This window comes from Syngnathoides biaculeatus, chromosome 13, assembly GCF_019802595.1.
Source record: "Syngnathoides biaculeatus isolate LvHL_M chromosome 13, ASM1980259v1, whole genome shotgun sequence".
Taxonomy (NCBI): Eukaryota; Metazoa; Chordata; class Actinopteri; order Syngnathiformes; family Syngnathidae; genus Syngnathoides; species Syngnathoides biaculeatus.
Window position 1 is genome coordinate 28,793,238 of NC_084652.1, and position 9,257 is coordinate 28,802,494.

A 9,257-nucleotide genomic window follows, 5' to 3' on the forward strand; every position below is an offset into this window, starting at 1 on the left:
TTGTCCTACGCACAATGAACGCGAGCAGCTCTTTTGTCATTCCGCTCGTCCCTCGCATCAGTTTGGGAGATCCTGCCATGGGCGTGAAAATAGAAATACTTCATATCGCCATCAGCGTTTCAAACACATTTGTTTGGAACGGATGTCCGACGCAGATTTGTACTGCCATAAAAAAAAAAAATGTTAGCCAACATCGGTCATGCCAGAAAGTTTTTCGCCAACCGCAAGAACATCTTCAGCCGTATTGAGCAACGTGAGAAAAAAAAAAAAAAAAAAAAGAACAAAAAACAAAACACCCACACATTCGCATTCCTGTTTGCACACGAAGCAGTTTTCTTGACCAGGTCACTCCGTCACTTTTGTGACCAAAGTGCGAGAGGATGAATCCAACCGTTGTCTCGCTCGACCAGGGAAGACAACCGAAGCAGGCTGTGGAAATTCATTTTATCCTCACGTCGCTCGACAATGAATCAGTTCGAGCGCGTCTGCGTGTTTGTTCATTTAGCGGAATCCGATCGCCTCCGACGGTCGCCGCAGCTGACATCTACTGGTGAGGGACGGACTCATCCCGGATTCTGCGTACTCAGCGAACGGACGGAATGAATGGGCTGCCGAAGGCCCCCCCACCCCCGATGCTTTTGCTGAGCCGACATTCCGACGCCTCGACCCGAGCGTCTCCGCGCTTGTATTTATCCTTTTTTTTTTATCTTCTCGGGGATGAAAAATGGGAACGAGCGAAGGGGGTCCTGCCTCACTCGGTTGCTGATGCTTCATTAGGTACTCAGCGGGGGAGGGGGGAGGGGGGAGGGCCATTCATGGCTGTTATCGCCCCGGCACTTCAGACGCCTGCGCCACCCCCCTCCACACACATTTTATTCCTCCGGCTGCTTCTGATCCCATCGTCCTCTTCGTAAGAACTTTGCATCCAACGTGCAAATAGTACCTAATTCCATCAAACGAGATTTTCGCCTTTTTAATTCCAAAATAGGTGCGATTATGATCCATCGCAGGGAGAAAATGTGCGTCAGGAAGTTGCTTTTCCGTGATTGCAATTTGGGCTACATTTGAATAATCGCGTGAAATCCTCGTTTTTCTTTCTCCCTCTGAAGCCGACGCATGCGATTGGCTCTCTGGTCATGTCTTAAACGTGGCATATTTTCTTCAGAATATGGCCGCAAAGTGGCAGCCTCACTCGTCTGCCTCACAGTTGCGAGGTCCAAGGTTCCAATCCCCACCCCGCCTGTGTTCAGTTTGCACGTTCTCCCTGTGCCCGCGTGGCCTTTCTCCGGGTTTCCTCCCACGTCCCCAAAACACGAAACATGCATCGGAGCCCCGAAATGTGCGACTGTGAGCATGAATGGTTGGCGCACATGATTGAAGTGTGCAGAAAAATCCTACAGCAACGGAAGGCGATCACGGGCTCCGTATTACTGCACCGTTTGTGAAATGTCGCCCTCACGACCGAAAGAAGAAGCGGCTGAAATGGGTTCCTCCGCCCTTTGACAACGGGTGAGAGGTTCGGCCGAGCTCCTCGAGCCAGATGAGGCGGCCGGGGGCAACTGATCCGGACGACTCCTCCCCGGTTGAGGTATTCCGGGGGACCGCGTCTCGGGGTCCCTCCGGAAGAGCTGGAAGAAGTGGCTGGGGAAAGGGAAGTCTGGGGGTCCCTGCTGAAGATGCTGCCCCCCCCGTGACCTGACCCGGAAAAGCGGTAGAAGATGCATCAAAGCGGCCAGAATCCAGCGCCACCGCTACTCTGCTCCAATTTCAGACAACGTAAGCGGCTGTTGAGCCCCCCCCCCCAGAGGGGAAGGACGAAGACTCAGCAAAGCCGTCGCACATTTAAACGAAGCCCCAGCGCAGCCGCCGACAATCAGCGCAAGCCCTCGGGGCCTTCATTACGGCAAGTTGGCCGGAAAAAAGGAAACGTTGCCTCTCTGTCGGCCGTCGTGTCAAACGCAACGCAGACAAAGTCGGGCGGTGGGCGTTTTCCGCAACGGGAAGCCGTGCTCATCGCGGCACGCAGACGACTTATCGATCCCTCCGCGCGTGCGTGACGTGACGGCGTTTGCGCTCGTTAGACGTTTTGTGTGCTTTCCGTGCTTCATCAAACACGATTTGATGAGGATCAACGAGGCTGTTGGGGAGAACGCCACGAAATCGACGCCGGGGGGGACACAACTTCAGCTCAGTGGCCCTCCGAAAAGCCAATTTGGCCTTATTATCACATTAAAACACGAGATCAGACCTTCTATGTTCAAGTTTATTAACATTGCAGAAGAAACAGATGACAGTGAAATCAACCAAAAGAAAGATTTTATTTTTTTTTTCAAAATAATTGCCTCGGGGTCAAATGTTAAATCGACAGAGTTGAACTGTTCCACTCCCGTTTTCGAGTGGGATCCGCCGCTGCCGAAATTAGGCCGTGAATCTCTCCGCCCCTTTCCCTATTTTTAATTCAATTGGCAATAAAGCAGCAAAATGATTTCACGGGCTGGAGAATTGCATTATGGAATCAGATCTGCTAACATGCGAGGCCTCGTTCATCGCCGCGGTTTCTCTCTCAAAGTGCATTTCCAGGCTCGTTAGCGCTCAGTCCGATTATTGTCCTTGAAGAAAATTCATAACTCAGGTTAAAGAGGCTGTCAAGACATATTGGAACTTGCAACTTGCGGGTCGAACTTCTCCCCATGCGGGCCATCCGGGCCATCCGGTCCACTGGGCTTGACTGCCTTATGACCAATTTTCTTTGGCTTTCCTCCCACATCCTAAAAAAATGCGACGTTAATTGGACACTCTAAATTGCCCATAGGTGTGATTGTGAGTGTGGCTCTTTGTCTCTCTCTGTGCCCGGCGATTGGCTGGCTACCAGTTCAGGGTGTGTCTCCAGCACTCCCAGGTGACCCTCATGAGGATATGCGGCAAAGAAAATGGATGGATGGATAATTGGACAAACAAAGAGCGAGGCAAATGAAAAGAAAAACATTCCTACTCACCTGATACCATGTAGCTGATTATGAATCAAAAGGTGCGATAACAACATAAAGGACTGCTTTTAGATCATTATTGATATTGATAAAATGTTTGTTGGTTTCTGCATCAAAAAGGTGAATGCACCTTTTGACAGTCACCGAGCGTACGTTTTCAAAAGTTTTGATGTGTTTGTACACATGCCGGGTGTGTGTGTGTGTGTGTGTGTGGGGGGGGGGGGGGGGGGGGGGGGGGGGGCGTGTCACCTTTTCCCCCCTGGATTGCCAAATAAATTCACCGCCGTCCAACGAGCGACCTTCAATCGGACTCGGTCGGACCGGACGACAGCACGCGCCTTTGGTGGCAACGGCCGGGCACGGCGTCGATAGTTCGTGTTGACGTGTGGCTAATCAATCACGGGAGACGATTGCAACACTGCGAAATCGATTGGTCGCGTCGCCTTTAATTGGTACCCGCCAACGTTGCACAACTGAGTACGAGCAGAAAAAGTTCTGATGAAAGAAGTGTCGTGTTCACCCCCAAAAGTAATGCGGTTGCTCATTTTTACTTTTCTTATTCATAAACTGTTAAACTGATCCCGTGTACGAAAATAATCAACAAACCGTAACAGGGATTTACACATGTAAATGAATGAAAGGAAATGAGAAATTAATAACCAGATGCTTTCAAATGCGATTGAATTTAACGGCCAATCGCGTGACACTTTGATCTTTTCACATTCAGCAAAATTATTACTGCTTATAAACGGAGCATATAATGAAGCATTTTTGTCATCATCAGCTGCCACCGCCGCTTCGTCGCACATTTTTTGTCCCTCCGCAAACGTGCCGGCCGGCGAGTCTTTTGCCAATTCGGGACTTGTGTTCAAGTCGCTACATTTTCCCATCGTGGCATTTTCAGCCTTTTCATGCACAACATTAATGCGTAACGTGGCATCAGAGGCTGTGAGATTCGGCAAACGTTGTCCGCTTTCGCTATTTTCGCCGGGGGGGGGGGGCACTGAGCGATACGTACTGTTGACCCCGACCGAGTCCTCTCGATTTGGAGCTAAGGCCTCGCTGTGTTGACAATCGAGAAAAAAAAAACAAAAAAAAAACCAGATGTGAAACACTTTGGATGGTTTTCAATTACACCGCAAACCAATCCACGGATAATGTGAACGCCCGGGGTGAAAACATAATCCGTCTGTAATCCACTTTTCCATTTTTATGGGAGACCTCGCGCATGATGACGAAAAGAAACGGCAATTTCAATGATTGAACAAGCGAGTTTAACATCAACGATTGTGACGCACGCACACACACACAAAAAAAAAATACAATCCATCATAAAAGAATCAGTCTGGGTAGGTAATCCTGAAGGTTTAATAATAATAATTGGGATTCAATCTTGGCGTGATCACGCTCAGAATAAACCCGTGAAGAGGATCCGTCGTTTGGAAGTTTGAAAGCAATTGCGTGGGTCCTTTACATTATTTTCCCTCTCTCGAATGTTTCGAATCCCCAAACGCTGATGAAAGGCAAAAGCGTTGCTTTTTGCACGTCGCTTGCCCGTCGTCCTCTCGCTTGCCCGACGATCCTCGGCTCCGCTCGTGTTTGCTCATCCTACGGCCGCTCGTTGTCGATTGTCCGTCTTTTATTTCTTCAGATTCCCCAAATTGTCGTCAGTGCTGCCAAAGTCCAAAATGCTGCTCGAATTTTGCCACCAATCGGTTTATTTTTGATGAAATCGACTTGGCATGGATGCGTCGTTTACCCCGCAGTCGCATTGGCGGAATTTTGTCTGAATTTGGAACCGGAACCCGAATCCAATTTGAAGCGGAATGATTCCGTGCATCTTTTTCTGGTGATTGAGCCAAATCCCGATTGCGTCCCTCACGAGCAAAATATCCCAATGAGTTCAACGCCACTTGAATGTAAGTCGAACTCGAGGTATGAGAACCGAAGAACAAGAAGACGACTGTTGGCGTTCCAACTGAGTCGGGCTGACGTTCCTGGCCGGTGATTGACGGCCGTCCGCCGCTTTTCCTTTGGAATTTCTCCTCTCCCGACTCTGCCAGCGCCGATGAAGGCTTCAGTCCCAAGGACCACGAGGCCTGGGGGCCAACAGTCCCAAGGTTGGGCACCACGAGGCCTGGGGGCCAACAGTCCCAAGGTTGGGGACCAGGTCGTCTGGGGGCCAACATTCCCAAGGTTGGGGACCAGGTCTTCTGGGGGCCAACAGTCCCAAGGTTGGGGACCAGGACATCTGGGGGCCAACAGTCCCAAGGTTGGGGACCAAAAGCCTGGGGGCCAACAGTCCCAAGGTTGGGGACCACGAGGCCTGGGGCCCAACAGTCCCAAGGTTGGGGACCACGAGGCCTGGAGGCCAACAGTCCCAAGGTTGGGGACCAGGTCGTCTGGGGGCCAACAGTCCCAAGGTTGGGGACCAGGTCATCTGGGGGCCAACAGTCCCAAGGTTGGGGACCAGGTCGTCTGGGGGCCAACAGTCCCAAGGTTGGGGACCAGGTCTTCTGGGGGCCAACAGTCCCAAGGTTGGGGACCAGGACGTCTGGGGGCCAACAGTCCAAGGTTGGGGACCACGAGGCCTGGAGGCCAACAGTCCCAAGGTTGGGGACCAGGTCGTCTGGGGGGGCCAACAGTCCCAAGGTTGGGGACCACGAGGCCTGGGGGCCAACAGTCCCAAGGTTGGGGACCAGGACGTCTGGGGGCCAACAGTCCCAAGGTTGGGCACCACGAGGCCTGGGGGCCAACAGTCCCAAGGTTGGGGACCAGGTCGTCTGGGGGCCAACAGTCCCAAGGTTGGGGACCAGGTCGTCTGGGGGCCAACAGTCCCAAGGTTGGGGACCAGGTCGTCTGGGGGCCAACAGTCCCAAGGTTGGGGACCAGGACGTCTGGGGGCCAACAGTCCCAAGGTTGGGGACCAAAAGCCTGGGGGCCAACAGTCCCAAGGTTGGGGACCACGAGGCCTGGGGCCCAACAGTCCCAAGGTTGGGGACCACGAGGCCTGGAGGCCAACAGTCCCAAGGTTGGGGACCAGGTCGTCTGGGGGCCAACAGTCCCAAGGTTGGGGACCAGGTCGTCTGGGGGCCAACAGTCCCAAGGTTGGGGACCAGGTCGTCTGGGGGCCAACATTCCCAAGGTTGGGGACCAGGTCTTCTGGGGGCCAACAGTCCCAAGGTTGGGGACCAGGACGTCTGGGGGCCAACAGTCCCAAGGTTGGGGACCAAAAGCCTGGGGGCCAACAGTCCCAAGGTTGGGGACCACGAGGCCTGGGGCCCAACAGTCCCAAGGTTGGGGACCACGAGGCCTGGAGGCCAACAGTCCCAAGGTTGGGGACCAGGTCGTCTGGGGGCCAACAGTCCCAAGTTGGGGACCAGGTCGTCTGGGGGCCAACAGTCCCAAGGTTGGGGACCAGGTCGTCTGGGGGCCAACAGTCCCAAGGTTGGGGACCACGAGGCCTGGGGGCCAACAGTCACAAGGTTGGGCACCACGAGGCCTGGGGGCCAACAGTCCCAAGGTTGGGGACCAGGTCGTCTGGGGGCCAACAGTCCCAAGGTTGGGGACCACGAGGCCTGGGGGCCAACAGTCCCAAGGTTGGGGACCACGAGGCCTGGGGGCCAACAGTCCCAAGGTTGGGGACCAGGTCGTCTGGGGGCCAACAGTCCCAAGGTTGGGGACCACGAGGCCTGGGGGCCAACAGTCCCAAGGTTGGGGACCAGGTCGTCTGGGGGCCAACAGTCCCAAGGTTGGGCACCACGAGGCCTGGGGGCCAACAGTCCCAAGGTTGGGGACCAGGTCGTCTGGGGGCCAACAGTCCCAAGGTTGGGGACCACGAGGCCTGGGGGCCAACAGTCACAAGGTTGGGCACCACGAGGCCTGGGGGCCAACAGTCCCAAGGTTGGGGACCAGGTCGTCTGGGGGCCAACAGTCCCAAGGTTGGGGACCACGAGGCCTGGGGGCCAACAGTCCCAAGGTTGGGGACCACGAGGCCTGGAGGCCAACAGTCCCAAGGTTGGGGACCAGGTCGTCTGGGGGCCAACAGTCCCAAGGTTGGGGACCACGAGGCCTGGGGGCCAACAGTCCCAAGGTTGGGGACCAGGTCGTCTGGGGGCCAACAGTCCCAAGGTTGGGCACCACGAGGCCTGGGGGCCAACAGTCCCAAGGTTGGGGACCAGGTCGTCTGGGGGCCAACAGTCCCAAGGTTGGGGACCACGAGGCCTGGAGGCCAACAGTCCCAAGGTTGGGGACCAGGTCGTCTGGGGGCCAACAGTCCCAAGGTTGGGGACCACGAGGCCTGGGGGCCAACAGTCCCAAGGTTGGGGACCAGGTCGTCTGGGGGCCAACAGTCCCAAGGTTGGGCACCACGAGGCCTGGGGGCCAACAGTCCCAAGGTTGGGGACCAGGTCGTCTGGGGGCCAACAGTCCCAAGGTTGGGGACCAGGTCGTCTGGGGGCCAACAGTCCCAAGGTGGGGACCAGGTCGTCTGGGGGCCAACAGTCCCAAGGTTGGGGACCAGGTCGTCTGGGGGCCAACAGTCCCAAGGTTGGGGACCAGGTCGTCTGGGGGCCAACAGTCCCAAGGTTGGGGACCACGAGGCCTGGGGGCCAACAGTCCCAAGGTTGGGGACCAGGTCGTCTGGGGGCCAACAGTCCCAAGGTTGGGCACCACGAGGCCTGGGGGCCAACAGTCCCAAGGTTGGGGACCAGGTCGTCTGGGGGCCAACAGTCCCAAGGTTGGGGACCAGGTCGTCTGGGGGCCAACAGTCCCAAGGTTGGGGACCAGGTCGTCTGGGGGCCAACAGTCCCAAGGTTGGGGACCAGGTCGTCTGGGGGCCAACAGTCCCAAGGTTGGGGACCAGGTCGTCTGGGGGCCAACAGTCCCAAGGTTGGGGACCACGAGGCCTGGGGGCCAACAGTCCCAAGGTTGGGGACCACGAGGCCTGGGGGCCAACTTTCCAAGACGGCGATCGGCAGGAAACATTCCTGCCATCGTCATCGCCGGATTTTAATACAACCGTGAAAGTCAAGTTTTGAATGTCTAGCGGTCGGAAGATGAAAAAAAAATAATAATAAAAAAAGCCATTAATTCTTTTGTTTATTGTGCCCTGAGGGACAATAACTAAAACGTCGAAGTCCCCCGTTTGGGCGCTTCGTCGCCAATTGTTTTGTCATTTAATGCAAGCGAGAACCTTTCCGCTCGATCCATTTAATATTCACAGATGAAAATGTTTTTTGTTCTGAAGCGACAAAATACATCAAACATTTTTTATTTTTTATTTTTTTTATCTCCACCATCCGACTGTCTGTTGTGGTATTAAAGCGCCTCAAACTACCAGAGAGAAATTCCTCGCGTGTTTTGTCAAAACACAGAAGATTCTGATTGTGCCGCTGCCAAAACAATCCGACATACTCCAATTAGGATTTAAAAAAATATAGTTAATATCGTATGAACATATACTATGTAAACCAGAAACCAGAGAAAACCTGCAGACGTCACACAAGCGAGGTCGGATTTGAACCCGACCCCTCGGCGCTGTGAGCCAGATGCGCTAAGCAGTCGTCCGCCTTTCCGAGTGTGTTTTCGCGCGAGCCGGAGATCATTGAATATGTCTTATTTATCATTTATATTGCCCCCCCCCACCCCCCCCGAAACCCCCGACCGTCACTCGTGCTCAACGCTAAGTGAAGCTAACGTTTTTCTTAGCTGCTGACTTCGAATAGCACCGCCGTGAAATACGAGCACGAATTGTTGGAATTGGCCCGCATGGGCGCCACCATGAATGAAAACATTGATTGGACACTGTGACGTATGTAAGTCAATGCAAAAAGCCGATGAAATATTTACGCGACCACTGTCGAACCTCGTGGAAAGTCCACTATGCTGTATATGTATCAAATATTGAGCCCGATGCAGTTCTACGGTTCTTCTTCCATCCCTTTCCACAACGGTTGGTTTTCGAACATTCGCTCTCGCGTCAAGTTTTTTGTACTTGTAACTGGATACTGTCAGCAAAAATACGGAGGAGCTACGACTTTCAAGACATCCCGGTTGCAAGGTAGTGTGGCGACGGCCAGGTGACCACTCCGAGGTGTCCGCCGCGTCCTCGACCAAGCCGAATCCAGACGAAAGGAATCGACGGAGGAAGGGGAAAACTCCAATTCGACCTTCGTCTGCATGTGCGTGTCTTGAGCTTTGCCGGTCTACGTGGGGCTGTTGCAGCACTACTGTACTGCCCGAGGAGAAAGGAGCGCCAGCCCGGCGAGG